We start from the raw sequence: 23,962 nt of genomic DNA, 5'->3' as shown, positions 1-23,962 counted from the left end.
TGTACGCAGGTACAATACCAGAAAACATAAGTTAGAGTCCTGTAGTCCCCTAAATTGTTCTCCAGTAAAGAAATGATAACCAACTGTGGTCTGCACGCTTGGGTTGAAATCCAGTTTTTTCAGCAATAGTTTTCTTCTTCTTCTTGTGTCCACAGCCACTTGTCACCATTGTAACATGTCTCTTAAGAGCAGGAAAAGTTTGAATTTTAGGAGATAAATTTACCTCTGAATAGGATGAGGTTGCCGAGTGGTCAAGGCGATGTACTGCTAATCCATTGTGCTCTGCACGCGTGGGTTCGAATCCCATCCTTGTCGCAGTGAAGTTTACAAGACACAAAGTTCTACTCTAATTGACTGAATCAGCTTACTCTGCTGCTTGAGATTATTATCTCAAATGCTGTATTCTCGTCACGTGTACTGACAAAAACGCTAACCAGGTGCTCTGAATCTCTCAACAACCTGAAATGACTAATTAGAAACATATTATTGGGGAAAATATGAGCATTTAGTTAGTGTCTAAGTATGGTGATACGCCACCATGTGCTCTCAAGAAAAATGTCCTTCCTACTTGGCGGTGGCTCTATAACTCTCTGAACCATGCTGGAAGGATGGAACTGCATTTTTCTGTATAATATCAGTCCTTGGCATAAAAACAAGGAAACCCATCTTGTTTTAGAAGGGGACTATATCAAACTGAATTACAGAACTTTCCCAACCAGACTAAAATGAAGATATTACAAATTTCCTGGAGAACGTGGGCATCGATCCCACTACTTCTCGCATGCTAAGCGAGCGCTCTACCATTTGAGCTAATTCCCCATCCGCAGCTCTCTCTGTAAATGACTTATTTGTCCAGTCTCCCCTGAGGGCCTGTGATCAGAGACTTCACTCATTTGTCTAGGCAATGTGATCCAGTCCAGGACAGAACAACATACACGCTGAAGAGGTTGCCATGATTTGCCACAGAAGCTATTCTTACACAGGGGGATTATCTCAAATGGTAGAGCACTCGCTTTGCATGTGAGAGGTAGTGGGATCGATGCCCACATTCTCCACTATTGAACCATTAATTCTCCTTTGTGAGTCACATCCATTGTCTTCGACCTTAAGATGAAACTTATCGGCTGCAAACACGTGTCCATAGGCTTGCTGTGGTTTCTTGAAAACCTGTCACTTCTCTTTCCAGATCCTCTTTCAGTTTTAACTTATTAGTGGGAGGCTACAGGTATTTCCACTCTCTGGCCCTTTGCATATCTTGACATTGCGTGTAACCCTAATGACTCACACCATAGCGAAATGCTATACACACCTTGACCCAAGGAGCTCCACACAATACCATTTGGTGGGGGGTTAAACGACCTGCAAGTTTAAACACCAACTCTGAGTATAGGTGAAGATCCTAGAGAGATTTCATACCTGAAACCTCCCACAAGTCTTTTAGAACTAAAGAAGCCTCTTGGACGACCAGTGGAACATCTTCAAAAAAACACAAGCAAGGCCAGTTGCCTATGTATGCAGGTACAATACCAGAAAACATAAGTTAGAGTCCTGTAGTCCCCCAAATTGTTCTCCAGTAAAGAAATGATAACCAACTGTGGTCTGCACGCATGGGTTAAAATCCTGTTTTTTCAGCAATAGTTTTCTTCGTCTTCTTGTGTCCACAGCCACTTGTCACCATTGTAACATGTCTTTTAAGAGCAGGAAAAGTTTGTATTTTAGGAGATAAATTTACCTCTGAATAGGACGAGGTGGCCGAGTGTTCAAGGCGATGGACTGCTAATCCATTGTGCTCTGCACGCGTGGGTTCGAATCCCATCCTCGTCGCAGTGAAGTTTACAAGACACAAAGTTCTACTCTAATTGACTGAATCAGCTTACTCTGCTGCTTGAGATTATTATCTCAAATGCTGTATTCTCGTCACGTTTTCTGACAAAAATGTTAACCAGTTGCTCTGAATCTCTCACCAACTTGAAATGACAGATTAGAAACATATTATTGGGGAAAATATGAGCATTTAGTTAGTGTCTAAGTATGGTGATACGCCACCATGTGCTCTCAAGAAAAATGTCCTTCCTGCTTGGCGGTGGCTCTATAACTCTCTGAACCATGCTGGAAGGATGGAACTGCATTTTTCTGTATAATATCAGTCCATGGCATAAAAACAAGGAAACCCATCTTGTTTTAGAAGGGGACTATATTAAACTGAATTACAGAACTTTCCCAACCAGACTAAAATTAAGATATTACAAATTTCCTGGAGAATGTGGGCATCGATCCCACTACTTCTCGCATGCTAAGCGAGCGCTCTACCATTTGAGCTAATTCCCCATCTGCATAGCTCTCTGTAAATGACTTACTTGTCCAGTCTCCCCTGAGGGCCTGTGATGAGAGACTTCATTCATTTGCCTATGCAATGTGATCCAGTCTAGGACAGAACAACATACATGCTGAAGAGGTTGCCATGATTTGCCACAGAAGCTATTCTTACACAGGGGGATTAGCTCAAATGGTAGAGCGCTCGCTTTGCATGTGAGAGGTAGTGGGATCGATGCCCACATTCTCCACTATTGAACCATTAATTCTCCTTTGTGAGTCACATCCATTGTCTTCGACCTTAAGATGAAACTTATCGGCTGCAAACACGTGTCCATAGGCTTGCTGTGGTTTCTTGAAAACCTGTCACTTCTCTTTCCAGATCCTCTTTCAGTTTTAACTTATTAGTGGGAGGCTACAGGTATTTCCACTCTCTGGCCCTTTGCATATCTTGACATTGCATGTAACCCTAATGGCTCACACCATAGCGAAATGCTATACACACCTTGACCCAAGGAGCTCCACACAATACCATTTGGTGGGGGGTTAAACGACCTGCAAGTTTAAACACCAACTCTGAGTATAGGTGAAGATCCTAGAGAGATTTCATAACTGAAACCTCCCACAAGTCTTTTAGAACTAAAGAAGCCTCTTGGACGACCAGTGTAACATCTTCAAAAAAACACAAGCAAGGCCAGTTGCCTATGTATGCAGGTACAATACCAGAAAACATAAGTTAGAGTCCTGTAGTCCCCCAAATTGTTCTCCAGTAAAGAAATGATAACCAACTGTGGTCTGCACGCATGGGTTAAAATCCTGTTTTTTCAGCAATAGTTTTCTTCGTCTTCTTGTGTCCACAGCCACTTGTCACCATTGTAACATGTCTTTTAAGAGCAGGAAAAGTTTGTGTTTTAGGAGATAAATTTACCTCTGAATAGGACGAGGTGGCCGAGTGTTCAAGGCGATGGACTGCTAATCCATTGTGCTCTGCACGCGTGGGTTCGAATCCCATCCTCGTCGCAGTGAAGTTTACAAGACACAAAGTTCTACTCTAATTGACTGAATCAGCTTACTCTGCTGCTTGAGATTATTATCTCAAATGCTGTATTTTCGTCACGTTTTCTGACAAAAATGTTAACCAGTTGCTCTGAATCTCTCACCAACTTGAAATGACAGATTAGAAACATATTATTGGGGAATATATGAGCATTTAGTTAGTGTCTAAGTATGGTGATACGCCACCATGTGCTCTCAAGAAAAATGTCCTTCCTGCTTGGCGGTGGCTCTATAACTCTCTGAACCATGCTGGAAGGATGGAACTGCATTTTTCTGTATAATATCAGTCCATGGCATAAAAACAAGGAAACCCATCTTGTTTTAGAAGGGGACTATATTAAACTGAATTACAGAACTTTCCCAACCAGACTAAAATGAAGATATTACAAATTTCCTGGAGAATGTGGGCATCGATCCCACTACTTCTCGCATGCTAAGCGAGCGCTCTACCATTTGAGCTAATTCCCCATCTGCATAGCTCTCTGTAAATGACTTACTTGTCCAGTCTCCCCTGAGGGCCTGTGATGAGAGACTTCATTCATTTGCCTATGCAATGTGATCCAGTCTAGGACAGAACAACATACATGCTGAAGAGGTTGCCATGATTTGCCACAGAAGCTATTCTTACACAGGGGGATTAGCTCAAATGGTAGAGCGCTCGCTTTGCATGTGAGAGGTAGTGGGATCGATGCCCACATTCTCCACTATTGAACCATTAATTCTCCTTTGTGAGTCACATCCATTGTCTTCGACCTTAAGATGAAACTTATCGGCTGCAAACACGTGTCCATAGGCTTGCTGTGGTTTCTTGAAAACCTGTCACTTCTCTTTCCAGATCCTCTTTCAGTTTTAACTTATTAGTGGGAGGCTACAGGTATTTCCACTCTCTGGCCCTTTGCATATCTTGACATTGCGTGTAACCCTAATGACTCACACCATAGCGAAATGCTATACACACCTTGACCCAAGGAGCTCCACACAATACCATTTGGTGGGGGGTTAAACGACCTGCAAGTTTAAACACCAACTCTGAGTATAGGTGAAGATCCTAGAGAGATTTCATACCTGAAACCTCACACAAGTCTTTTAGAACTAAAGAAGCCTCTTGGACGACCAGTGTAACATCTTCAAAAAAACACAAGCAAGGCCAGTGGCCTATGTATGCAGGTACAATACCAGAAAACATAAGTTAGAGTCCTGTAGTCCCCCAAATTGTTCTCCAGTAAAGAAATGATAACCAACTGTGGTCTGCACGCATGGGTTAAAATCCTGTTTTTTCAGCAATAGTTTTCTTCGTCTTCTTGTGTCCACAGCCACTTGTCACCATTGTAACATGTCTTTTAAGAGCAGGAAAAGTTTGTATTTTAGGAGATAAATTTACCTCTGAATAGGACGAGGTGGCCGAGTGTTTAAGGCGATGGACTGCTAATCCATTGTGCTCTGCACGCGTGGGTTCGAATCCCATCCTCGTCGCAGTGAAGTTTACAAGACACAAAGTTCTACTCTAATTGACTGAATCAGCTTACTCTGCTGCTTGAGATTATTATCTCAAATGCTGTATTCTCGTCACGTTTTCTGACAAAAATGTTAACCAGTTGCTCTGAATCTCTCACCAACTTGAAATGACAGATTAGAAACATATTATTGGGGAAAATATGAGCATTTAGTTAGTGTCTAAGTATGGTGATACGCCACCATGTGCTCTCAAGAAAAATGTCCTTCCTGCTTGGCGGTGGCTCTATAACTCTCTGAACCATGCTGGAAGGATGGAACTGCATTTTTCTGTATAATATCAGTCCATGGCATAAAAACAAGGAAACCCATCTTGTTTTAGAAGGGGACTATATTAAACTGAATTACAGAACTTTCCCAACCAGACTAAAATTAAAATATTACAAATTTCCTGGAGAATATGGGCATCGATCCCACTACTTCTCGCATGCTAAGCGAGCGCTCTACCATTTGAGCTAATTCCCCATCTGCATAGCTCTCTGTAAATGACTTACTTGTCCAGTCTCCCCTGAGGGCCTGTGATGAGAGACTTCATTCATTTGCCTATGCAATGTGATCCAGTCTAGGACAGAACAACATACATGCTGAAGAGGTTGCCATGATTTGCCACAGAAGCTATTCTTACACAGGGGGATTAGCTCAAATGGTAGAGCGCTCGCTTTGCATGTGAGAAGTAGTGGGATCGATGCCCACATTCTCCACTATTGAACCATTAATTCTCCTTTGTGAGTCACATCCATTGTCTTCGACCTTAAGATGAAACTTATCGGCTGCAAACACGTGTCCATAGGCTTGCTGTGGTTTCTTGAAAACCTGTCACTTCTCTTTCCAGATCCTCTTTCAGTTTTAACTTATTAGTGGGAGGCTACAGGTATTTCCACTCTCTGGCCCTTTGCATATCTTGACATTGCATGTAACCCTAATGACTCACACCATAGCGAAATGCTATACACACCTTGACCCAAGGAGCTCCACACAATACCATTTGGTGGGGGGTTAAACGACCTGCAAGTTTAAACACCAACTCTGAGTATAGGTGAAGATCCTAGAGAGATTTCATAACTGAAACCTCCCACAAGTCTTTTAGAACTAAAGAAGCCTCTTGGACGACCAGTGTAACATCTTCAAAAAAACACAAGCAAGGCCAGTGGCCTATGTATGCAGGTACAATACCAGAAAACATAAGTTAGAGTCCTGTAGTCCCCCAAATTGTTCTCCAGTAAAGAAATGATAACCAACTGTGGTCTGCACGCATGGGTTAAAATCCTGTTTTTTCAGCAATAGTTTTCTTCGTCTTCTTGTGTCCACAGCCACTTGTCACCATTGTAACATGTCTTTTAAGAGCAGGAAAAGTTTGTATTTTAGGAGATAAATTTACCTCTGAATAGGACGAGGTGGCCGAGTGTTCAAGGCGATGGACTGCTAATCCATTGTGCTCTGCACGCGTGGGTTAGAATCCCATCCTCGTCGCAGTGAAGTTTACAAGACACAAAGTTCTACTCTAATTGACTGAATCAGCTTACTCTGCTGCTTGAGATTATTATCTCAAATGCTGTATTCTCGTCACGTTTTCTGACAAAAATGTTAACCAGTTGCTCTGAATCTCTCACCAACTTGAAATGACAGATTAGAAACATATTATTGGGGAAAATATGAGCATTTAGTTAGTGTCTAAGTATGGTGATACGCCACCATGTGCTATCAAGAAAAATGTCCTTCCTGCTTGGCGGTGGCTCTATAACTCTCTGAACCATGCTGGAAGGATGGAACTGCATTTTTCTGTATAATATCAGTCCATGGCATAAAAACAAGGAAACCCATCTTGTTTTAGAAGGGGACTATATTAAACTGAATTACAGAACTTTCCCAACCAGACTAAAATGAAGATATTACAAATTTCCTGGAGAATGTGGGCATCGATCCCACTACTTCTCGCATGCTAAGCGAGCGCTCTACCATTTGAGCTAATTCCCCATCTGCATAGCTCTCTGTAAATGACTTACTTGTCCAGTCTCCCCTGAGGGCCTGTGATGAGAGACTTCATTCATTTGCCTATGCAATGTGATCCAGTCTAGGACAGAACAACATACATGCTGAAGAGGTTGCCATGATTTGCCACAGAAGCTATTCTTACACAGGGGGATTAGCTCAAATGGTAGAGCGCTCGCTTTGCATGTGAGAGGTAGTGGGATCGATGCCCACATTCTCCACTATTGAACCATTAATTCTCCTTTGTGAGTCACAACCATTGTCTTCGACCTTAAGATGAAACTTATCGGCTGCAAACACGTGTCCATAGGCTTGCTGTGGTTTCTTGAAAACCTGTCACTTCTCTTTCCAGATCCTCTTTCAGTTTTAACTTATTAGTGGGAGGCTACAGGTATTTCCACTCTCTGGCCCTTTGCATATCTTGACATTGCGTGTAACCCTAATGACTCACACCATAGCGAAATGCTATACACACCTTGACCCAAGGAGCTCCACACAATACCATTTGGTGGGGGGTTAAACGACCTGCAAGTTTAAACACCAACTCTGAGTATAGGTGAAGATCCTAGAGAGATTTCATAACTGAAACCTCCCACAAGTCTTTTAGAACTAAAGAAGCCTCTTGGACGACCAGTGTAACATCTTCAAAAAAACACAAGCAAGGCCAGTGGCCTATGTATGCAGGTACAATACCAGAAAACATAAGTTAGAGTCCTGTAGTCCCCCAAATTGTTCTCCAGTAAAGAAATGATAACCAACTGTGGTCTGCACGCATGGGTTAAAATCCTGTTTTTTCAGCAATAGTTTTCTTCGTCTTCTTGTGTCCACAGCCACTTGTCACCATTGTAACATGTCTTTTAAGAGCAGGAAAAGTTTGTATTTTAGGAGATAAATTTACCTCTGAATAGGACGAGGTGGCCGAGTGTTCAAGGCGATGGACTGCTAATCCATTGTGCTCTGCACGCGTGGGTTCGAATCCCATCCTCGTCGCAGTGAAGTTTACAAGACACAAAGTTCTACTCTAATTGACTGAATCAGCTTACTCTGCTGCTTGAGATTATTATCTCAAATGCTGTATTCTCGTCACGTTTTCTGACAAAAATGTTAACCAGTTGCTCTGAATCTCTCACCAACTTGAAATGACAGATTAGAAACATATTATTGGGGAAAATATGAGCATTTAGTTAGTGTCTAAGTATGGTGATACGCCACCATGTGCTCTCAAGAAAAATGTCCTTCCTGCTTGGCGGTGGCTCTATAACTCTCTGAACCATGCTGGAAGGATGGAACTGCATTTTTCTGTATAATATCAGTCCATGGCATAAAAACAAGGAAACCCATCTTGTTTTTAGAAGGGGACTGTATCAAACTGAATTACAGAACTTTCCCAACCAGACTAAAATCAAGATATTACAAATTTCCTGGAGAATGTGGGCATCGATCCCACTACTTCTCGCATGCTAAGCGAGCGCTCTACCATTTGAGCTAAGTCCCCATCCGCAGAGCTCTCTGTAAATGACTTACTTGTCCAGTCTCCCCTGAGGGCCTGTGATGAGAGACTTCATTCATTTGTCTAGGCAATGTGATCCAGTCTAGGACAGAACAACATACATGCTGAAGAGGTTGCCATGATTTGCCACAGAAGCTATTCTTACACAGGGGGATTAGCTCAAATGGTAGAGCGCTCGCTTTGCATGTGAGAAGTAGTGGGATCGATGCCCACATTCTCCACTATTGAACCATTAATTCTCCTTTGTGAGTCACATCCATTGTCTTCGACCTTAAGATGAAACTTATCGGCTGCAAACACGTGTCCATAGGCTTGCTGTGGTTTCTTGAAAACCTGTCACTTCTCTTTCCAGATCCTCTTTCAGTTTTAACTTATTAGTGGGAGGCTACAGGTATTTCCACTCTCTGGCCCTTTGCATATCTTTACATTGCGTGTAACCCTAATGACTCACACCATAGCGAAATGCTATACACACCTTGACCCAAGGAGCTCCACACAATACCATTTGGTGGGGGGTTAAACGACCTGCAAGTTTAAACACCAACTCTGAGTATAGGTGAAGATCCTAGAGAGATTTCATACCTGAAACCTCCCACAAGTCTTTTAGAACTAAAGAAGCCTCTTGGACGACCAGTGTAACATCTTCAAAAAAACACAAGCAAGGCCAGTTGCCTATGTACGCAGGTACAATACCAGAAAACATAAGTTAGAGTCCTGTAGTCCCCTAAATTGTTCTCCAGTAAAGAAATGATAACCAACTGTGGTCTGCACGCATGGGTTAAAATCCATTTTTTTTCAGCAATAGTTTTCTTCTTCTTCTTGTGTCCACAGCCACTTGTCACCATTGTAACATGTCTCTTAAGAGCAGGAAAAGTTTCAATTTTAGGAGATAAATTTACCTCTGAATAGGACGAGGTGGCCGAGTGGTCAAGGCGATGGGCTGCTAATCCATTGTGCTCTGCACGCGTGGGTTCGAATCCCATCCTTGTCGCAGTGAAGTTTACAAGACACAAAGTTCTACTCTAATTGACTGAATCAGCTTACTCTGCTGCTTGAGATTATTATCTCAAATGCTGTATATTGTCACGTGTACTGACAAAAACGCTAACCAGGTGCTCTGAATCTCTCACCAACTTGAAATGACAGATTAGAAACATATTATTGGGGAAAATATCAGCATTTAGTTAGTGTCTAAGTATGGTGATACGCCACCATGTGCTCTCAAGAAAAATGTCCTTCCTACTTGGCGGTGGCTCTATAACTCTCTGAACCATGCTGGAAGGATGGAACTGCATTTTTCTGTATAATATCAGTCCATGGCATAAAAACAAGGAAACCCATCTTGTTTTAGAAGGGGACTATATCAAACTGAATTACAGAACTTTCCCAACCAGACTAAAATCAAGATATTACAAAATTCCTGGAGAATGTGGGCATCGATCTCACTACTTCTCGCATGCTAAGCGAGCGCTCTACCATTTGAGCTAATTCCCAATCCGCAGAGCTCTCTGTAAATTACTTACTTGTCCAGTCTCCCCTGAGGGCCTGCGATGAGAGACTTCATTCATTTGTCTAGGCAATGTGATCCAGTGTAGGACAGAACAACATACACGCTGAAGAGGTTGCCATGATTTGCCACAGAAACTATTCTTACACAGGGGGATTAGCTCAAATGGTAGAGCGCTCGCTTTGCATGTGAGAGGTAGTGGGATCGATGCCCACATTCTCCACTATTGAACCATTCCCCTTTGTGAGTGACATCCATTGTCTTCGACCTTAAGATGAAACTTATCGGCTGCAGCCACGTGTGAATAGGCTTGCTGTGGTTTCTTGAAAACCTGTCACTTCTCTTTCCAGATCCTCTTTCAGTTTTAACTTATTAGTGGGAGGCTACAGGTATTTCCACTCTCTGGCCCTTTGCATATCTTTACATTGCGTGTAACCCTAATGACTCACACCATAGCGAAATGCTATACACACCTTGACCCAAGGAGCTCCACAAAATACCATTTGGTGGGGGGTTAAACGACCTGCAAGTTTAAACACCAACTCTGAGTATAGGTGAAGATCCTAGAGAGATTTCATACCTGAAACCTCCCACAAGTCTTTTAGAACTAAAGAAGCCTCTTGGACGACCAGTGTAACATCTTCAAAAAAACACAAGCAAGGCCAGTTGCCTATGTACGCAGGTACAATACCAGAAAACATAAATTAGAGTCCTGTAGTCCCCTAAATTGTTCTCCAGTAAAGAAATGATAACCAACTGTGGTCTGCACGCATGGGTTAAAATCCAGTTTTTTCAGCAATAGTTTTCTTCTTCTTCTTGTGTCCACAGCCACTTGTCACCATTGTAACATGTCTCTTAAGAGCAGGAAAAGTTTCAATTTTAGGAGATAGATTTACCTCTGAATAGGACGAGGTGGCCGAGTGGTCAAGGCGATGGGCTGCTAATCCATTGTGCTCTGCACGCGTGGGTTCGAATCCCATCCTTGTCGCAGTGAAGTTTACAAGACACAAAGTTCTACTCTAATTGACTGAATCAGCTTACTCTGCTGCTTGAGATTATTATCTCAAATGCTGTATTCTCGTCACGTGTACTGACAAAAACCCTAACCAGCTGCTCTGAATCTCTCACCAACTTGAAATGACAGATTAGAAACATATTATTGGGGAAAATATGAGCATTTAGTTAGTGTCTAAGTATGGTGATACGCCACCATGTGCTCTCAAGAAAAATGTCCTTCCTACTTGGCGGTGGCTCTATAACTCTCTGAAACAAGCAGGAAGGATGGAACTGCATTTTTCTGCATAATATCAGTCCATGGCATAAAAACAAGGAAACCCATCTTGTTTTAGAAGGGGACTATATCAAACTGAATTACAGAACTTTCCCAACCAGCCTAAAATCAAGATATTACAAATTTCCTGGAGAATGTGGGCATCGATCCCACTACTTCTCGCATGCTGAGCGAGCGCTCTACCATTTGAGCTAATTCCCCATCTGCAGAGCTCTCTGTAAATGACTTATTTGTCCAGTCTCCCCTGAGGGCCTGTGATGAGAGACTTCATTCATTTGTCTAGGCAATGTGATCCAGTCCAGGACAGAACAACATACACGCTGAAGAGGTTGCCATGATTTGCCACAGAAACTATTCTTACACAGGGGGATTAGCTCAAATGGAAGAGCACTCGCGTTGCATGTGAGAGGTAGTGGGATCGATGCCCACATTCTCCACTATTGAACCCTTAATTCCCCTTTGTGAGTGACATCCATTGTCTTCGACCTTAAGATGAAACTTATCGGCTGCAAACACGTGTGCATAGGCTTGCTGTGGTTTCTTGAAAACCTGTCACTTCTCTTTCCAGATCCTCTTTCAGTTTTAACTTATTAGTGGGAGGCTACAGGTATTTCCACTCTCTGGCCCTTTGCATATCTTGACATTGCGTGTAACCCTAATGACTCACACCATAGCGAAATGCTATACACACCTTGACCCAAGGAGCTCCACACAATACCATTTGGTGGGGGGTTAAACGACCTGCAAGTTTAAACACCAACTCTGAGTATAGGTGAAGATCCTAGAGAGATTTCATACCTGAAACCTCCCACAAGTCTTTAAGAACTAAAGAAGCCTCTTGGACGACCAGTGTAACATCTTCAAAAAAACAGAAGCAAGGCCAGTTGCCTATGTACGCAGGTACAATACCAGAAAACATAAGTTAGATTCCTGTAGTCCCCTAAATTGTTCTCCAGTAAAGAAATGATAACCAACTGTGGTCTGCACGCATGGGTTAAAATCCAGTTTTTTCAGCAATAGTTTTCTTCTTCTTCTTGTGTCCACAGCCACTTGTCACCATTGTAACATGTCTCTTAAGAGCAGGAAAAGTTTCAATTTTAGGAGATAAATTTACCTCTGAATAGGACGAGGTGGCCCAGTGGTCAAGGCGATGGGCTGCTAATCCATTGTGCTCTGCACGCGTGGGTTCGAATCCCATCCTCGTCGCAGTGAAGTTTACAAGACACAAAGTTCTACTCTAATTGACTGAATCAGCTTACTCTGCTGCTTGAGATTATTATCTCAAATGCTGTATATTGTCACGTGTACTGACAAAAACGCTAACCAGGTGCTCTGAATCTCTCACCAACTTGAAATGACAGATTAGAAACATATTATTGGGGAAAATATGAGCATTTAGTTAGTGTCTAAGTATGGTGATACGCCACCATGTGCTCTCAAGAAAAATGTCCTTCCTACTTGGCGGTGGCTCTATAACTCTCTGAACCATGCTGGAAGGATGGAACTGCATATTTCTGTATAATATCAGTCCATGGCATAAAAACAAGGAAACCCATCTTGTTTTAGAAGGGGACTATATCAAACTGAATTACAGAACTTTCCCAATCAGACTAAAATCAAGATATTACAAATTTCCTGGAGAATGTGGGCATCGATCCCACTACTTCTCCCATGCTAAGCGAGCGCTCTACCATTTGAGCTAATTCCCCATCCGCAGCGCTCTCTGTAAATTACTTACTTGTCCAGTCTCCCCTGAGGGCCTGTGATCAGAGACTTCATTCATTTGTCTAGGCAATGTGATCCAGTCCAGGACAGAACAACATACACGCTGAAGAGGTTGCCATGATTTGCCACAGAAGATAATCTTACACAGGGGTATTAGCTCAAATGGTAGAGTGCTCCCTTTGCATGTGAGAGGTAGTGGGATCGATGCCCACATTCTCCACTATTGAACCATTCCCCTTTGTGAGTGACATCCATTGTCTTCGACCTTAAGATGAAACTTATCGGCTGCAGCCACGTGTGAATAGGCTTGCTGTTGTTTCTTGAAAACCTGTCACTTCTCTTTCCAGATCCTCTTTCAGTTTTAACTTTTTAGTGGGAGGCTACAGGTATTTCCACTCTCTGGCCCTTTGCATATCTTGACATTGCGTGTAACCCTGATGACTCACACCATAGCGAAATGCTATACACACCTTGACCCAAGGAGCTCCACACAATACCATTTGGTGGGGGGTTAAACGACCTGCAAGTTTAAACACCAGCTCTGAGTATAGGTGAAGATCCTAGAGAGATTTCATACCTGAAACCTCCCACAAGTCTTTTAGAACTAAAGAAGCCTCTTGGACGACCAGTGTAACATCTTCAAAAAAACACAAGCAAGGCCAGTTGCCTATGTACGCAGGTACAATACCAGAAAACATAAGTTAGAGTCCTGTAGTCCCCTAAATTGTTCTCCAGTAAAGAAATGATAACCAACTGTGGTCTGCACGCATGGGTTAAAATCCAGTTTTTTCAGCAATAGTTTTCTTCTTCTTCTTGTGTCCACAGCCACTTGTCACCATTGTAACATGTCTCTTAAGAGCAGGAAAAGTTTCAATTTTAGGAGATAAATTTACCTCTGAATAGGACGAGGTGGCCGAGTGGTCAAGGCGATGGACTGCTAATCCATTGTGCTCTCCACGCGTGGGTTCGAATCCCATCCTCGTCGCAGTGAAGTTTACAAGACACAAAGTTCTACTCTAATTGACTGAATCAGCTTACTCTGCTGCTTGAGATTATTATCTCAAATTCTGTATATTGTCACGTGTACTGACAAAAACGCTAACCAGGTGCTCTGAATCTCTCACCAACTTGAAATGACAGATTAGAAACATTTTATTGGGGAAAATATGAGCATTTAGTTAGTGTCTAAGTATGGTGATACGCCACCATGTGCTTTCAAGAAAAATGTCCTTCCTACTTGGCGGTGGCTCTATAACTCTCTGAACCATGCTGGAATGATGGAACTGCATTTTTCTGTATAATATCAGTCCATGGCATAAAAACAAGGAAACCCATCTTGTTTTAGAAGGGGACTATATCAAACTGAATTACAGAACTTTCCCAACCAGCCTAAAATCAAGATATTACAAATTTCCTGGAGAATGTGGGCATCGATCCCACTACTTCTCGCATGCTGAGCGAGCGCTCTACCATTTGAGCTAATTCCCCATCTGCAGAGCTCTCTGTAAATGACTTATTTGTCCAGTCTCCCCTGAGGGCCTGTGATGAGAGACTTCATTCATTTGTCTAGGCAATGTGATCCAGTCCAGGACAGAACAACATACACGCTGAAGAGGTTGCCATGATTTGCCACAGAAACTATTCTTACACAGGGGGATTAGCTCAAATGGAAGAGCACTCGCTTTGCATGTGAGAGGTAGTGGGATCGATGCCCACATTCTCCACTATTGAACCCTTAATTCCCCTTTGTGAGTGACATCCATTGTCTTCGACCTTAAGATGAAACTTATCGGCTGCAAACACGTGTGCATAGGCTTGCTGTGGTTTCTTGAAAACCTGTCACTTCTCTTTCCAGATCCTCTTTCAGTTTTAACTTATTAGTGGGAGGCTACAGGTATTTCCACTCTCTGGCCCTTTGCATATCTTGACATTGCGTGTAACCCTAATGACTCACACCATAGCGAAATGCTATACACACCTTGACCCAAGGAGCTCCACACAATACCATTTGGTGGGGGGTTAAACAACCTGCAAGTTTAAACACCAGCTCTGAGTATAGGTGAAGATCCTAGAGAGATTTCATACCTGAAACCTCCCACAAGTCTTTTAGAACTAAAGAAGCCTCTTGGACGACCAGTGTAACATCTTCAAAAAAACACAAGCAAGGCCAGTTGCCTATGTACGCAGGTACAATACCAGAAAACATAAGTTAGAGTCCTGTAGTCCCCTAAATTGTTCTCCAGTAAAGAAATGATAACCAACTGTGGTCTGCACGCTTGGGTTGAAATCCAGTTTTTTCAGCAATAGTTTTCTTCTTCTTCTTGTGTCCACAGCCACTTGTCACCATTGTAACATGTCTCTTAAGAGCAGGAAAAGTTTGAATTTTAGGAGATAAATTTACCTCTGAATAGGATGAGGTTGCCGAGTGGTCAAGGCGATGTACTGCTAATCCATTGTGCTCTGCACGCGTGGGTTCGAATCCCATCCTTGTCGCAGTGAAGTTTACAAGACACAAAGTTCTACTCTAATTGACTGAATCAGCTTACTCTGCTGCTTGAGATTATTATCTCAAATGCTGTATTCTCGTCACGTGTACTGACAAAAACGCTAACCAGGTGCTCTGAATCTCTCAACAACCTGAAATGACTAATTAGAAACATATTATTGGGGAAAATATGAGCATTTAGTTAGTGTCTAAGTATGGTGATACGCCACCATGTGCTCTCAAGAAAAATGTCCTTCCTACTTGGCGGTGGCTCTATAACTCTCTGAACCATGCTGGAAGGATGGAACTGCATTTTTCTGTATAATATCAGTCCTTGGCATAAAAACAAGGAAACCCATCTTGTTTTAGAAGGGGACTATATCAAACTGAATTACAGAACTTTCCCAACCAGACTAAAATGAAGATATTACAAATTTCCTGGAGAACGTGGGCATCGATCCCACTACTTCTCGCATGCTAAGCGAGCGCTCTACCATTTGAGCTAATTCCCCATCCGCAGCTCTCTCTGTAAATGACTTATTTGTCCAGTCTCCCCTGAGGGCCTGTGATCAGAGACTTCACTCATTTGTCTAGGCAATGTGATCCAGTCCAGGACAGAACAACATACACGCTGAAGAGGTTGCCATGATTTGCCACAGAAGCTATTCTTACACAGGGGGATTATCTCAAATGGTAGAGCACTCGCTTTGCATGTGAGAGGTAGTGGGATCGATGCCCACATTCTACACTATTGAACCCTTCATTCCCCTTTGTGAGTGACATCCATTGTCTTTGACCTTAAGATGAAACTTATCGGCTGCAAACACGTGTGCATAGGCTTGCTGTGGTTTCTTGAAAACCTGTCACTTCTCTTTCCAGATCCTCTTTCAGTTTTAACTTATTAGTGGGAGGCTACAGGTATTTCCACTCTCTGGCCCTTTGCATATCTTGACATTGCGTGTAACCCTAATGACTCACACCATAGCGAAATGCTATACACACCTTGACCCAAGGAGCTCCACACAATACCATTTGGTGGGGGGTTAAACAACCTGCAAGTTTAAACACCAACTCTGAGTATAGGTGAAGATCCTAGAGAGATTTCATACCTGAAACCTCCCACAAGTCTTTTAGAACTAAAGAAGCCTCTTGGACGACCAGTGTAACATCTTCAAAAAAACACAAGCAAGGCCAGTTGCCTATGTACGCAGGTACAATACCAGAAAACATAAATTAGAGTCCTGTAGTCCCCTAAATTGTTCTCCAGTAAAGAAATGATAACCAACTGTGGTCTGCACGCATGGGTTAAAATCCAGTTTTTTCAGCAATAGTTTTCTTCTTCTTCTTGTGTCCACAGCCACTTGTCACCATTGTAACATGTCTCTTAAGAGCAGGAAAAGTTTCAATTTTAGGAGATAAATTTACCTCTGAATAGGACGAGGTGGCCGAGTGGTCAAGGCGATGGACTGCTAATCCATTGTGCTCTGCACGCGTGGGTTCGAATCCCATCCTTGTCGCAGTGAAGTTTACAAGACACAAAGTTCTACTCTAATTGACTGAATCAGCTTACTCTGCTGCTTGAGATTATTATCTCAAATGCTGTATATTGTCACGTGTACTGACAAAAACGCTAACCAGGTGCTCTGAATCTCTCACCAACTTGAAATGACAGATTAGAAACATTTTATTGGGGAAAATATGAGCATTTAGTTAGTGTCTAAGTATGGTGATACGCCACCATGTGCTTTCAAGAAAAATGTCCTTCCTACTTGGCGGTGGCTCTATAACTCTCTGAACCATGCTGGAATGATGGAACTGCATTTTTCTGTATAATATCAGTCCATGGCATAAAAACAAGGAAACCCATCTTGTTTTAGAAGGGGACTATATCAAACTGAATTACAGAACTTTCCCAACCAGCCTAAAATCAAGATATTACAAATTTCCTGGAGAATGTGGGCATCGATCCCACTACTTCTCGCATGCTGAGCGAGCGCTCTACCATTTGAGCTAATTCCCCATCTGCAGAGCTCTCTGTAAATGACTTATTTGTCCAGTCTCCCCTGAGGGCCTGTGATGAGAGACTTCATTCATTTGTCTAGGCAATGTGATCCAGTCCAGGACAGAACAACATACACGCTGAAGAGGTTGCCATGATTTGCCACAGAAACTATTCTTACACAGGGGGATTAGCTCAAATGGAAGAGCACTCGCTTTGCATGTGAGAGGTAGTGGGATCGATGCCCACATTCTCCACTATTGAACCCTTAATTCCCCTTTGTGAGTGACATCCATTGTCTTCGACCTTAAGATGAAACTTATCGGCTGCAAACACGTGTGCATAGGCTTGCTGTGGTTTCTTGAAAACCTGTCACTTCTCTTTCCAGATCCTCTTTCAGTTTTAACTTATTAGTGGGAGGCTACAGGTATTTCCACTCTCTGGCCCTTTGCATATCTTGACATTGCGTGTAACCCTAATGACTCACACCATAGCGAAATGCTATACACACCTTGACCCAAGGAGCTCCACACAATACCATTTGGTGGGGGGTTAAACAACCTGCAAGTTTAAACACCAGCTCTGAGTATAGGTGAAGATCCTAGAGAGATTTCATACCTGAAACCTCCCACAAGTCTTTTAGAACTAAAGAAGCCTCTTGGACGACCAGTGTAACATCTTCAAAAAAACACAAGCAAGGCCAGTTGCCTATGTACGCAGGTACAATACCAGAAAACATAAGTTAGAGTCCTGTAGTCCCCTAAATTGTTCTCCAGTAAAGAAATGATAACCAACTGTGGTCTGCACGCTTGGGTTGAAATCCAGTTTTTTCAGCAATAGTTTTCTTCTTCTTCTTGTGTCCACAGCCACTTGTCACCATTGTAACATGTCTCTTAAGAGCAGGAAAAGTTTGAATTTTAGGAGATAAATTTACCTCTGAATAGGATGAGGTTGCCGAGTGGTCAAGGCGATGTACTGCTAATCCATTGTGCTCTGCACGCGTGGGTTCGAATCCCATCCTTGTCGCAGTGAAGTTTACAAGACACAAAGTTCTACTCTAATTGACTGAATCAGCTTACTCTGCTGCTTGAGATTATTATCTCAAATGCTGTATTCTCGTCACGTGTACTGACAAAAACGCTAACCAGGTGCTCTGAATCTCTCAACAACCTGAAATGACTAATTAGAAACATATTATTGGGGAAAATATGAGCATTTAGTTAGTGTCTAAGTATGGTGATACGCCACCATGTGCTCTCAAGAAAAATGTCCTTCCTACTTGGCGGTGGCTCTATAACTCTCTGAACCATGCTGGAAGGATGGAACTGCATTTTTCTGTATAATATCAGTCCTTGGCATAAAAACAAGGAAACCCATCTTGTTTTAGAAGGGGACTATATCAAACTGAATTACAGAACTTTCCCAACCAGACTAAAATGAAGATATTACAAATTTCCTGGAGAACGTGGGCATCGATCCCACTACTTCTCGCATGCTAAGCGAGCGCTCTACCATTTGAGCTAATTCCCCATCCGCAGCTCTCTCTGTAAATGACTTATTTGTCCAGTCTCCCCTGAGGGCCTGTGATGAGAGACTTCACTCATTTGTCTAGGCAATGTGATCCAGTCCAGGACAGAACAACATACACGCTGAAGAGGTTGCCATGATTTGCCACAGAAGCTATTCTTACACAGGGGGATTATCTCAAATGGTAGAGCACTCGCTTTGCATGTGAGAGGTAGTGGGATCGATGCCCACATTCTACACTATTGAACCCTTCATTCCCCTTTGTGAGTGACATCCATTGTCTTTGACCTTAAGATGAAACTTATCGGCTGCAAACACGTGTGCATAGGCTTGCTGTGGTTTCTTGAAAACCTGTCACTTCTCTTTCCAGATCCTCTTTCAGTTTTAACTTATTAGTGGGAGGCTACAGGTATTTCCACTCTCTGGCCCTTTGCATATCTTGACATTGCATGTAACCCTAATGACTCACACCATAGCGAAATGCTATACACACCTTGACCCAAGGAGCTCCACACAATACCATTTGGTGGGGGGTTAAACAACCTGCAAGTTTAAACACCAACTCTGAGTATAGGTGAAGATCCTAGAGAGATTTCATACCTGAAACCTCCCACAAGTCTTTTAGAACTAAAGAAGCCTCTTGGACGACCAGTGTAACATCTTCAAAAAAACACAAGCAAGGCCAGTTGCCTATGTACGCAGGTACAATACCAGAAAACATAAATTAGAGTCCTGTAGTCCCCTAAATTGTTCTCCAGTAAAGAAATGATAACCAACTGTGGTCTGCACGCATGGGTTAAAATCCAGTTTTTTCAGCAATAGTTTTCTTCTTCTTCTTGTGTCCACAGCCACTTGTCACCATTGTAACATGTCTCTTAAGAGCAGGAAAAGTTTCAATTTTAGGAGATAAATTTACTTTGAATAGGACGAGGTGGCCGAGTGGTCAAGGCGATGGACTGCTAATCCATTGTGCTCTGCACGCGTGGGTTCGAATCCCATCCTTGTCGCAGTGAAGTTTACAAGACACAAAGTTCTACTCTAATTGACTGAATCAGCTTACTCTGCTGCTTGAGATTATTATCTCAAATGCTGTATATTGTCACGTGTACTGACAAAAACGCTAACCAGGTGCTCTGAATCTCTCACCAACTTGAAATGACAGATTAGAAACATATTATTGGGGAAAATATGAGCATTTAGTTAGTGTCTAAGTATGGTGATACGCCACCATGTGCTCTCAAGAAAAATGTCCTTCCTACTTGGCGCTGGCTCTATAACTCTCTGAACCATGCTGGAAGGATGGAACTGCATTTTTCTGTATAATATCAGTCCATGGCATAAAAACAAGGAAACCCATCTTGTTTTAGAAGGGGACTATATCAAACTGAATTACAGAACTTTCCCAACCAGACTAAAATGAAGATATTACAAATTTCCTGGAGAATGTGGGCATCGAGCCCACTACTTCTCGCATGCTAAGCGAGCGCTCTACCATTTGAGCTAATTCCCCATCCGCAGCGCTCTCTGTAAATTACTTACTTGTCCAGTCTCCCCTGAGGGCCTGTGATCAGAGACTTCATTCATTTGTCTAGGCAATGTGATCCAGTCCAGGACAGAACAACATACACGCTGAAGAGGTTGCCATGATTTGCCACAGAAGATAATCTTACACAGGGGTATTAGCTCAAATGGTAGAGTGCTCCCTTTGCATGTGAGAGGTAGTGGGATCGATGCCCACATTCTCCACTATTGAACCATTCCCCTTTGTGAGTGACATCCATTGTCTTCGACCTTAAGATGAAACTTATCGGCTGCAGCCACGTGTGAATAGGCTTGCTGTTGTTTCTTGAAAACCTGTCACTTCTCTTTCCAGATCCTCTTTCTGTTTTAACTTTTTAGTGGGAGGCTACAGGTATTTCCACTCTCTGGCCCTTTGCATATCTTGACATTGCGTGTAACCCTGATGACTCACACCATAGCGAAATGCTATACACACCTTGACCCAAGGAGCTCCACACAATACCATTTGGTGGGGGGTTAAACGACCTGCAAGTTTAAACACCAACTCTGAGTATAGGTGAAGATCCTAGAGAGATGTCATACCTGAAACCTCCCACAAGTCTTTTAGAACTAAAGAAGCCTCTTGGACGACCAGTGTAACATCTTCAAAAAAACACAAGCAAGGCCAGTTGCCTATGTATGCAGGTACAATACCAGAAAACATAAGTTAGAGTCATGTAGTCCCCTAAATTGTTCTCCAGTAAAGAAATGATAACCAACTGTGGTCTGCACGCATGGGTTAAAATCCAGTTTTTTCAGCAATAGTTTTCTTCTTCTTCTTGTGTCCACAGCCACTTGTCACCATTGTAACATGTCTCTTAAGAGCAGGAAAAGTTTGAATTTTAGGAGATACGTCTGAATAGGACGAGGTGGCCGAGTGGTCAAGGCGATGGACTGCTAATCCATTGTGCTCTGCACGCGTGGGTTCGAATCCCATCCTCGTCGCAGTGAAGTTTACAAGACACGAAGTTCTACTCTGATTGACTGAATCAGCTTACTCTGCTGCATGAGATTATTGTCTCAAATTCTGTATTCTCGTCACGTGTACTGACAAAAACACTAACCAGGTGCTCTGAATCTCTCACCAACTTGAAATGACAGATTAGAAACATATTATTGGGGAAAATATGAGCATTTAGTTAGTGTCTAAGTATGGTGATACGCCACCATGTGCTCTCAAGAAAAATGTCCTTCCTACTTGGCGGTGGCTCTATAACTCTCTGAACCATGCTGGAAGGATGGAACTGCATTTTTCTGTATAATATCAGTCCATGGCATAAAAACAAGGAAACCCATCTTGTTTTAGAAGGGGACTATATCAAACTGAATTACAGAACTTTCCCAATCAGACTAAAATCAAGATATTACAAATTTCCTGGAGAATGTGGGCATCGATCCCACTACTTCTCGCATGCTAAGCGAGCGCTCTACCATTTGAGCTAATTCCCCATCCGCAGAGCTCTCTGTAAATGACTTACTTGTCCAGTCTCCCCTGAGGGCCTGTGATGAGAGACTTCATTCATTTGTCTAGGCAATGTGATCCAGTCCAGGACAGAACAACATACACGCTGAAGAGGTTGCCATGATTTGCCACAGAAGCTATTCTTACACAGGGGGATTATCTCAAATGGTAGAGCACTCGCTTTGCATGTGAGAGGTAGTGGGATCGATGCCCACATTCTACACTATTGAACCCTTCATTCCCCTTTGTGAGTGACATCCATTGTCTTTGACCTTAAGATGAAACTTATCGGCTGCAAACACGTGTGCATAGGCTTGCTGTGGTTTCTTGAAAACCTGTCACTTCTCTTTCCAGATCCTCTTTCAGTTTTAACTTATTAGTGGGAGGCTACAGGTATTTCCACTCTCTGGCCCTTTGCATATCTTGACATTGCGTGTAACCCTAATGACTCACACCATAGCGAAATGCTATACACACCTTGACCCAAGGAGCTCCACACAATACCATTTGGTGGGGGGTTAAACAACCTGCAAGTTTAAACACCAACTCTGAGTATAGGTGAAGATCCTAGAGAGATTTCATACCTGAAACCTCCCACAAGTCTTTTAGAACTAAAGAAGCCTCTTGGACGACCAGTGTAACATCTTCAAAAAAACACAAGCAAGGCCAGTTGCCTATGTACGCAGGTACAATACCAGAAAACATAAGTTAGAGTCCTGTAGTCCCCTAAATTGTTCTCCAGTAAAGAAATGATAACCAACTGTGGTCTGCACGCATGGGTTAAAATCCAGTTTTTTCAGCAATAGTTTTCTTCTTCTTCTTGTGTCCACAGCCACTTGTCACCATTGTAACATGTCTCTTAAGAGCAGGAAAAGTTTCAATTTTAGGAGATAAATTTACCTCTGAATAGGACGAGGTGGCCGAGTGGTCAAGGCGATGGACTGCTAATCCATTGTGCTCTGCACGCGTGGGTTCGAATCCCATCCTCGTCGCAGTGAAGTTTACAAGACACAAAGTTCTACTCTAATTGACTGAATCAGCTTACTCTGCTGCTTGAGATTATTATCTCAAATGCTGTATATTGTCACGTGTACTGACAAAAAGCTAACCAGGTGCTCTGAATCTCTCACCAACTTGAAATGACAGATTAGAAACATATTATTGGGGAAAATATGAGCATTTAGTTAGTGTCTAAGTATGGTGATACGCCACCATGTGCTCTCAAGAAAAATGTCCTTCCTACTTGGCGCTGGCTCTATAACTCTCTGAACCATGCTGCAAGGATGGAACTGCATTTTTCTGTATAACATCAGTCCATGGCATAAAAACAAGGAAACCCATCTTGTTTTAGAAGGGGACTATATCAAACTGAATTACAGAACTTTCCCAATCAGACTAAAATCAAGATATTACAAATTTCCTGGAGAATGTGGGCATCGATCCCACTACTTCTCGCATGCTAAGCGAGCGCTCTACCATTTGAGCTAATTCCCCATCCGCAGAGCTCTCTGTAAATGACTTACTTGTCCAGTCTCCCCTGAGGGCCTGTGATGAGAGACTTCATTCATTTGTCTAGGCAATGTGATCCAGTCCAGGACAGAACAACATACACGCTGAAGAGGTTGCCATGATTTGCCACAGAAGCTATTCTTACACAGGGGGATTATCTCAAATGGTAGAGCACTCGCTTTGCATGTGAGAGGTAGTGGGATCGATGCCCACATTCTACACTATTGAACCCTTCATTCCCCTTTGTGAGTGACATCCATTGTCTTTGACCTTAAGATGAAACTTATCGGCTGCAAACACGTGTGCATAGGCTTGCTGTGGTTTCTTGAAAACCTGTCACTTCTCTTTCCAGATCCTCTTTCAGTTTTAACTTATTAGTGGGAGGCTACAGGTATTTCCACTCTCTGGCCCTTTGCATATCTTGACATTGCGTGTAACCCTAATGACTCACACCATAGCGAAATGCTATACACTCCTTGACCCAAGGAGCTCCACACAATACCATTTGGTGGGGGGT

The 23,962-nt window shown here is 42.6% G+C and overlaps 7 non-coding genes across 7 annotated transcripts; all 7 read left to right on the top strand.

The window, feature by feature from the left end:
- The first annotated feature begins 9,289 nt into the window (after positions 1-9,289).
- Positions 9,290-9,371, top strand: trnas-gcu (transfer RNA serine (anticodon GCU)). Its single transcript has one exon. It is a non-coding gene; the product is annotated as a tRNA-Ser (tRNA).
- Positions 9,372-10,793: 1,422 nt separating this feature from the next.
- On the top strand, positions 10,794-10,875 carry trnas-gcu (transfer RNA serine (anticodon GCU)). The gene has a single exon. It is a non-coding gene; the product is annotated as a tRNA-Ser (tRNA).
- A 1,427-nt stretch (positions 10,876-12,302) lies between these two features.
- trnas-gcu (transfer RNA serine (anticodon GCU)) lies at positions 12,303-12,384 on the top strand. The gene has a single exon. It is a non-coding gene; the product is annotated as a tRNA-Ser (tRNA).
- Positions 12,385-16,823: 4,439 nt separating this feature from the next.
- trnas-gcu (transfer RNA serine (anticodon GCU)) lies at positions 16,824-16,905 on the top strand. The gene has a single exon. It is a non-coding gene; the product is annotated as a tRNA-Ser (tRNA).
- Positions 16,906-19,839: 2,934 nt separating this feature from the next.
- Positions 19,840-19,921, top strand: trnas-gcu (transfer RNA serine (anticodon GCU)). Its single transcript has one exon. It is a non-coding gene; the product is annotated as a tRNA-Ser (tRNA).
- A 1,416-nt stretch (positions 19,922-21,337) lies between these two features.
- trnas-gcu (transfer RNA serine (anticodon GCU)) lies at positions 21,338-21,419 on the top strand. The gene has a single exon. It is a non-coding gene; the product is annotated as a tRNA-Ser (tRNA).
- Positions 21,420-22,846: 1,427 nt separating this feature from the next.
- trnas-gcu (transfer RNA serine (anticodon GCU)) lies at positions 22,847-22,928 on the top strand. The gene has a single exon. It is a non-coding gene; the product is annotated as a tRNA-Ser (tRNA).
- Positions 22,929-23,962: the final 1,034 nt, after the last annotated feature.

Source organism: Platichthys flesus, chromosome 16, assembly GCF_949316205.1.
Source record: "Platichthys flesus chromosome 16, fPlaFle2.1, whole genome shotgun sequence".
In the NCBI taxonomy this organism is placed as follows: domain Eukaryota; kingdom Metazoa; phylum Chordata; class Actinopteri; order Pleuronectiformes; family Pleuronectidae; genus Platichthys; species Platichthys flesus.
Note: the sequence above shows the minus strand (reverse complement) of the source record. Positions and strands in the feature narration are given on the sequence as shown.